This window comes from Helianthus annuus, chromosome 9, assembly GCF_002127325.2.
Source record: "Helianthus annuus cultivar XRQ/B chromosome 9, HanXRQr2.0-SUNRISE, whole genome shotgun sequence".
In the NCBI taxonomy this organism is placed as follows: domain Eukaryota; kingdom Viridiplantae; phylum Streptophyta; class Magnoliopsida; order Asterales; family Asteraceae; genus Helianthus; species Helianthus annuus.
This window is the reverse complement of record NC_035441.2, coordinates 95,041,308-95,050,322: the sequence shown is the minus strand read 5'-3', so window position 1 is coordinate 95,050,322 and position 9,015 is coordinate 95,041,308. Positions and strand designations below refer to the sequence as shown.

Sequence of the window (9,015 nt, the reverse complement as noted above, 5' to 3'; positions counted from 1 at the left end):
ACTTGATTTATTCCCTTAGCCATTTAAATATTAAGGCTTTTAACACATAATATTTCATCCTTCATTAACCTAGTCATGATTTCTCATGAAATTTGGTCTTAATGGATGGAATTTGTAAGTCTCATTTTTTTTCTTTTGAAAAGGTGTACCATCATCTAGTTCTATCTTATAAGGTTTCTATCCAGATTGAGATGACAAATAATATGAGAATTTAAGGTAAGAGTGACTTTGTTTTAACCATGCAAATCTCACAACTGTCATAGTGTAGCTTTTATATTGATACTAAATTCTGAATAATCTACAGAATGTATAATGTATCATAAAGCCCAATTATAAAATAGTTTATTATGGTTCTTATAGTCTTAACATAAAATTTTGCCACTAATTCTCAAATTAATTATTTGTTGATTTCTGATAAGTAAACGTATAGAACTAGACTCAACCCGTCATGTGTTAATTGGAATATTAGCATTAGCAGACTCAAATATCATAAATATCTAACTACTTATTTTAGCCAGCTCTCTCATTGAGTTATGGATAGTCTCGATGCTCATGCCTAGTTAATGGCAAAATTTGTAGTGAGACTTTCCTTTGAAGAAACTATAGCTGGAAGTAGTACTTGTACACTAACTCTGAATCTTAAAAGTATCCTCCTTTTTAGGTTTAGTGGCGGTGAGATGAACAACATCTAATTTTCCAGTTTCATGCATTCCTTTTCCTGTACATATGTTGCTAATCAACACACTCATCTTCCTTTGGTACTCTTGAGTGGTATAGTTGATTCTTAAGGCAACTTATGGTATTGGTGGAAAAGTTATATGTAATGCATCGGAAAAGTGTAATGATTTCCATGTGTAAACCTTTAAGTAATGGGTCATGGTATTGTACATCATGATGTATTCACATATACCACTAACTTTATAGTAAGAAACTAGAGTAATGCATTCGTTTTAGGAGTTATTTTTTATTATTCCAAAGAAAACAGATTAGTCTTGGGAAATTCAGAATCTAGAATAGCTCCCATGATAGCAATAATGAAATGAGTTCGTGATTATCATAAGAGATATAATGTTTAACTTATCCCACTAGTCATGCTCTAGTTTTCTTCTGTAATAATTTTATCAGAAAAGAGCAGTAGGATTGTCATATCTTAAGAAATAATCAACAATCCAACAAAAGCAAATTTTGTATAAACTCTTTAGTAAGCAAAACATTTTAGGTTTTGAAATTAGAGTTGATAAAATAGATGAGATACAAACTTAAGAAGAAACTTGGAATAATATACATTATGGGGTAATCAAGCAAGGCAGACACAAATTATTATAGTGAAGATATAATATACTATAACACCAAAATAACAGACTAATTTAAGGTTCTACCTGAATTTTGGCTTCACTTTGTCTTTAACCAAAATTCAGACATTATGAACGTACATAAATAACAGATTGTCTTGATGTTCTACATAAATTTGGCTTCGCTTTGGTTTTGACCAAAATTTATGTATTATGAACATACATAAATAAAAAAAACTAACTTAATGTGCTGCCTGAATTTTGGCTTCGCTTTGGCTTTGACCAAAATTCACGCATTATGAACGATATAAAAATAATAAACCTCGGCTTAATGTTCTACCTAATTTTGGTTTCACTTTGGCTTTGACCAAAATTCAGCATTATGAACGAGATAAATAATAGACCGTCTTTAGTGTTCTACATGAACTCTGGCTTCGCTTTGGCTTTGACCAAAATTCACATATTATGAACACACATAAATATAGACTGTCTCATTGTTCTACATAAACTCTGGCTTCGCTTTGGCTTTGACCAAAATTCATGTATCATGATGAACATACATACACAATAAGGTAAAGCACATAAATATAACATAACACCTTTGGGCAAGAAATGCTATATTATGTAAATTAGGCTAGGAATTCACTTTGTATATAATATATGAGTCGCCGAAAGTTTCATTGTTCAACAATACACATAATTACATAAAATGGTATCATTTAAATTTCAATGTCAAACAAAAAAAAGGTTAATCAACAACATTGAAATATACCATTATATAATTCTAAGTCAAAATTTCATTTTAAGACATATAAGTAAAAAATACACATTTTACACGTTAATCAAGTGTGTGTATACTCATGTTTTAGATTACAGTCAAATGCTAATAGACTAATTATCAAAATAGTATTTAGGAATTTGAAAAATTCTAAGCATAGATAATGATAACTTATTCATTTATCCATATTTATATAATAATCAATGTAATACGTGATTTTCAACAAAATCACATCACATATTAGTTTTGGGCTTCGGATGAAATACAGTGGGTCAAAACATATATCTAAAATTTCAACCGTTTAATTAACTCCTTTTGCAATACGAAATTCAAACAAATAATAATGATAACAATAATCATACAACTGATGTATCTTATTGGCATTATACCTATATAACATTTTGGGTATGTTCTTAGAAACAGTTCCCGTTTTCCGGTTATCATGACCTACATTTGCCGGTCATAGTTCTTGGCTCATAGCGGAGACGAGTGGGGGCTAGAGAGAGAGAAAGAGCAGAAAGTTCCCGTCGCCGACGTTATGTTGGTCCGTAGGCTAGAGTGCCACCGTCACCGGCGGTGTTTGTCCGTCCAATGTTCCGCGTTCTCTAGAATCCCCAATTCTGGCATAGCAACTGGATTTTAGGCCACCGTTCGTCGGAGCTCAAGATCATCGCATGCCTTCTGGACTTTGGGGGTTTTCACTGTGGCCAGTCAATAACGGTTAGGCTTTCTTGGCCTGAGATGTTGGTTGTTGCCGGCGTCCGTTCAAGGGCACTTATGGTAGCGACTATTATTTCCTCTCTTTGATCACCTTCTTTGTTTTCTGTTGTTGACCGTGGCTATTTTTGGCTTTTCGTTGTTAGGTGTCGATGATGGCTAGGGTTTCCTATGCTGAGACTCTAACAGACTTTGATGGGTGGTGATTGCTTTTATCTACGATTATCGATGACTATGGGTGTCTTCATATGAGATGTTCTTGATTTGAATTTTGAAACCGTGAGTTCGCTTATCTGTTTTCTTTGTTGGCTAGGATTTCTGAAGACCACGTATATTGTATATATATAAATTTGTGATTTGTAGAGTTCCTTTGATAATAATGGAGTTACATCATTTGGTCTATGATTCTGTTTTTGGCATTGATTTTATGCAACCATTGTTTGGCGTTTTGGTTATTGAGTTAGGTAATGATGATTGCGCGGGTGTAAACCGAGATGAGGATTTAACCATGGTGTGGCGTGGCATGTTTGAGAGATGGTAGATATTCATCTGTAACCTCCAATGCAGCCACAGTTATCTCCTTCGTTTACACCCTCTGAGTCTATCCAACTTCATGGTCTGTAGTGTTCTTTTCATAATGGAACTGGTTGCATTATATATGTATTAGACAATGATGATTGTGTGGGTGTAAACCGAGATGAGGATTTAACCGTGGCGTGGCGTGGCGTGTTTGAGAGACGTCAGATGCAGCCACGGTTATATATATATACCTTCATTTACGCCCTCTGAGCCTCTGAACAAAGGGTATTTGCAGTTAGTTATATGTTGATGTTTTTGGTCATTATGTTATGCACTAGAGGTGACAATCTCAACTGATTTGTATGGAAAAAAGGTCAATTATGGTTGTATTACATGGGTAATCTTTCAAAAAAGTAAAATAAAAATCTCAAACAAAACGGGTCAAAAGCTACTGCTTTCACTCAAACCCGTTTGACCTATTGCTCAACCTGCCAAATTTCCAACTCTGCTATGCATAGTACTTTTTTTTTTTAAATATTTCTTCAATATGGGCATTTCAGCAATATATATTTAGTTGTTTCATTTGATGGATCTTTATTAGACTGTTGATGGACGGGTTGTAAAAGTTAATGAAGTCCAGCCTAGAGGTGGTAGAACAAACTTTGGCCGTGACAATTTCCGTCGCAATAATAACATAGATATGGACTTTGACGGGTAGAGATAGAGACTGGTCGTGAACGTGATCGTTCTAGGGACCAAAATAAGGAATAGTCTCAAGATCATGATTAAGGTAAAGACAGAGGATATGATTGGGCATGTGATGTTAACCGGTCTCGGGACATGGATCAAGAAAAGGAGATAAGAAGTGGGAATAAGTATAAAGATCAATTTGCGGACTTGACAAACTGGTAAGATTAGAATTTAATATACTCATACCTACTATATTGTGTTGATTTTAAATACTCATTGTTGATGTTTTTCAACTGTTTCGTATTTTTGTCCTTCAGATGCTTGGAGTTTGAGAAGGCGAAAGAAGAACTTACTAAGAAGGTAAACATTAGCCCATATTTTGGTATATATACTGGTGCCAATTTTGGTAAAAATGAGTAATATTAAGTTGTTATTTACAGTAATGCCACAATCCACATGCCATGTATCACGTTTGCACTTGTCCACGTTTCAAGTCATTTTTTCTACAGCGGAGTCCACGTTTCGAGTCAATTTTACAGCGGAAATTGCAGGTCTAAACCTCAGATACACGGTTGCGCGATGGTTTCCAGCCAAGCACGGATGGCCGATCTGAACATCAGTACACCGATCTGAACGTCGGGCGAACATCATTTATGAGACGCGTGCCGAAGGAGGGGGGCTCGATTTTCTGGCGAAATTTTGACAGATCTGTTAATGAATGACATCCGGCAATGGTGACGGCCGGTGGGTGGTGATGTTGGTGGCGTTTGGTCACAAACACACACATCTCGATCTATCTCTCTGTATACATATGTATATGTAGTTGTATGCAAGTGTTTGACTGTTTGTGGAGATGAAAGTGAGACTTAAAAAAAGGTTCAAAACAAATTTAGATCTAATGAAAACATAATTCTCATCATAAGAATCAATTGAAGAAAATTATCTAAAACGTATGTAGTAAAAAGAGCTTTTTTGTATTGTAAGTTGTAGCAAATGTGACAAAGCAAACCAATATCGTTTGAAAAACATCGAGCTGACAATAACGACGAAACTTCCGTCGCGAATAAAATTCTGTTTCAATTGCCGTTTAATTAGTTTTAACATTCGGAAACGTGGCGAAATCCTTAGCGCAACGCGCTAGGACAAAAACCTAGTTGATATTAATAAAAACAAATATTAATTTACCATCAACACAAAGAAATCATTATGTCAGTGAAGTAAGAAATGCAACATGGTTAAAAAATACGAATGCCAATGTATAAAATAGAGATTGTCATTAAAGTCACCATTAATTGCAATTTAAGATAGCAGAAGTAGGTGTTATAATGATCAAATAATATTGCTAATAATTTTCAGGAAGGTGGACCATCAATAAACTAATAATTTGGATTTCAAACATAAAACAAATCATCGTTTGAGAAAAACGGTTCGCAAATTTCAAGAAGCCATTAACCATTAACACAATGACGACATCATCGATTTTAGAAAACATTAATCAATTAATCCATCAACCAATTTGTGTAAATCCTTATGAAAACATATTGATTTATTTATCAAGTTCAAATCAATTTCGTTTATAGTTGCAGATACATGATTGAATTAGATATAATTAACACAAGCTCTGATACCACATGTTGATTATATCATTAAACATGAGTCAAAAAATAAAGAACCCTAATCATGTTTATTCAATCATAACGTAAATATAGATGCCAAGTTAAAGATACTTACTTGTAGAGATGATTATCTTTGATGATAAAGATGAGGTCATAATTCCCGTTATGGTACCTTGTGTTGATGGATCACACTAGAGAGTATTCTTGGTGTTCTTAAGGAGTTTTGCATTCCTTTTTTTTATCAATACCAATGATCAATATATAATGATCATAAGTGATGGTAGGTTATGAAAAACTCTATACATTCTCTTATTAAAAGGTACCTAAAGGGAAATCTTAATTGTCCCCTTAAACTATTTAATATTTACAATTACTACCATCAAGTAATTATCGGAGACTAGTTATGTCATATTGGTAATGTTACTCAAATGATCCAAAAGGCCACATCAACGGGTTATTTCTAACAGGTTGTTCTTTGCAAGATGGGTCAAAATAATTTTTATAAAAGCCAGGTTACACTCCTCCTTTCCAAAGTGTAGAGTGTCTCCTAATTTCTACCGAAGCTTTAAGACTTTGCTCAGTGGTAGTTTTAATCAATTCAGTTTCATTTACAATTTGTATTCTATACAATTCAGTTTATTGTTTCAAAATATTGTTTATGAACAGGGAATGCACCAGGGCCTCCACCAGTGTTAAGTGTTAATAAAGAAACAATAACCGGTTTGTTTGAAGTCGTTTTGGCTTGGTTTCGGCTGATGGGTCAGTGAGGGTGTTCGATTTATGGCATTAGGAGCATTCGACGATTATTTACGAGAGTTTTGAGCCGGATACGCCGTTGGTTCGGCTTGGGTGGAATAAGCAGGATCCGTGGAAGATTAGTTTTTATATTTCGTTTACATGTTTTAGTTTTTAGTTGTATGAATTTTAATGTATTAAATTATTTGAATTCAAATGAAATTTTATTTAACTTAATTTAATTTTTATTGATTTTGAATGTTATATTAATTTAGTTATTTAAGTAAACTAGTATTAAGCCCTACCGCGGCTTCGTAAAACTGTGTCAAATAGCAGTAATGTCATACCATCGCCAACAATCAGCGATATTGAAGTTGAAGCGTGTTAATGCGAAGATATTAGACCGTAAGGTAAAACATAGAAATTAATAACTATGTGGGCTTTGTACCCATGCGTTGCGATGACCTTGTCGAACACAAAAAAATATACGACGTAAAAATGTTGAACCATACACGCACATTGCGCCGTGTTAACTCGAAAATTTAGAATGAACTGTAAAACGAAACGTAAAAACGTTGAACCACAACCCGTGCATTGCGACGAACATTTCAAATGGGAAAAAATAGACGACGTAAAAACGTTGAACCATACACGCACGCTGCACCGTGTTAACTCGCAAAATTTAAAACGAAACGTAAAACAAAAAAATTGCGAAATATGAAAAGTATAGGGGACCAAAGTTGAATGTAAAAAAGATGAAAACTATTGCAAATTTTGGGTTAAAAGTGAAAAACAAATAGCTTTTGGTTAAAAGTGTAATATCAAAAAAGATTGAAAAAACCCCTAAGCATTGTGTGCAACCCCTTGATGCATAAAAATATTGAAAATTTATAGTATTTAAATTTAAATTAAATTAAATTAAATTAAATTTAGTTTAATTAGGTTTTGTAAAAATTTAATAAATGGAAAATGATTAAAATGTGATTGGGGTGGAGTAATGTGGAGTGAAAGGGTGCATGAAATCAAAGTAAGGGTTATTGAAAGAAAGTGAAGGAAAGGTGAAGGTGATGTGTTAATAAGGTGATAATTACTTCATGACAAGACAAAGATGTGAAATGAAGGTGTGATGTGTGCAAAATATAACATATAAATTATATCAAATAAGACATAAAACTAACCGCTTTTTAGTACTAATGTTGGAAAAAGCGTGTTTTTGTCTTACTTTTGAATTTAGAGGACCAAATGAGCTTAAACGAGCAAAAGGAACAAATATACAGCCAAAACCAACATAAATACAAAGAAAAGGAATAAACATGACATGTCCGACCCCTCGGCAGCATCCCTAAAGCAAAAACAAGGAAACAGAAGACTGACCACGGGGTCCCCGTGGTCAAGTGTCTGCAGAAAAGACAAAGTTGTGGAAGCTTCTACGCCCACCACGGGGGCGTGCCCAGCTCAACACGAGGCGTGGTCAACGCTAAGATACGCATAATCTTGCAAAATCTTGATAGTACAGATACGATTCTGCCCACGGGGCCGTGCCCGCTAGACACGGGGCCGTGTGGGGCCCTCTGCTGACAAATGTGACGCCATCCGCCCCCGAATGTTCCCATTTTCACTAAAAGACCGAGCCAAGGCTTGGCTTAACACCCTCCCAAGTGGTTCGGTAAACACTTGGGATAAATTTGCCAAAAAAATTTCTATATAAGTTTTTCCCGCCCTCTAAAACCGCTAAATTAATGATTAAAATCAATATATATTCACAAGAGGATGGGGAATCCTTATATGAAACTTGGGAAAGATTCAAGGAGCTATTGAGAAAAAGTCCTCATCATGGTCTCGCAGTATGGCAACAAGTATCCACTTTCTATAATGGGTTGTTGCCACACACAAGACAAACACTCGACTCTAGCTCCGGGGGACTCCTAGGTAATCGTCGCCCAAATGAAATTTATAATCAAATTGAGTAAATTGCTCAAAACAATTTTCAATGGCACACACCCCGAGGCACAAAATCTATTGCCCCGGGTGCCCATAAAGTGGATGAGAACACCTCTTTACAAACCCAAATCGAGGCCCTATCTTCAAAAATCAAAAAGTTAGAAATGGAAAAAACGGTCTTGGTTATGGCTTGCGAAGGGTGTGGTGGGCCACATGAAAATTGGAGTTGTATGAAAGAAATGGATAATCAAACGGAAATGGTAAACTACATTGATAAATGACCTAGGTCGGCGGTCCCCCAACGGGCACCCACAACCAAGGATGGCCTAACCACCCTAACCTTGGTTGGAGGGAACCCGGCAATAGTAGTAACCAACAAAACCAAAACCAACGAATAAACTTTCAACAACAACCAAGAAATGAGTCACAAAATTTCTATCAACAACAAGGGGGACGAGAGAGGCTTGAAGACACTGTTTCACGCCTCATCTCCGAAATCGAAAAGAAGAACTCGGATCGATTCCAACAAATGGAATCAAACTTTAGAAATCAACAAGCTAGTATACAAAACATTGAAAAACAACTAAATCAACTATCCTAAAATTTCTCCGAGAGACCACAAGGCGCACTACCTAGCAATACCGAAACCAACCCAAAGGCGCAAGTACATCTCATAACACTAAGAAACTGGATCGTAGGTTCCAAGGAGGCCCCACTACCACCATCC

The 9,015-nt window shown here is 35.4% G+C and overlaps 1 long non-coding RNA gene and 1 other non-coding gene across 2 annotated transcripts; one reads left to right on the top strand and one right to left on the bottom strand.

Annotated features, from left to right (window-relative positions):
* Positions 1 to 2,500: 2,500 nt before the first annotated feature.
* On the top strand, positions 2,501 to 3,187 carry LOC110874328. Its single transcript, XR_002555847.2, has 2 exons — positions 2,501 to 2,850; positions 2,934 to 3,187. It is a non-coding gene; the product is annotated as an uncharacterized LOC110874328 (long non-coding RNA).
* A 4,893-nt stretch (positions 3,188 to 8,080) lies between these two features.
* On the bottom strand, positions 8,081 to 8,187 carry LOC118482566. Its single transcript, XR_004868598.1, has one exon. It is a non-coding gene; the product is annotated as a small nucleolar RNA R71 (small nucleolar RNA).
* Positions 8,188 to 9,015: the final 828 nt, after the last annotated feature.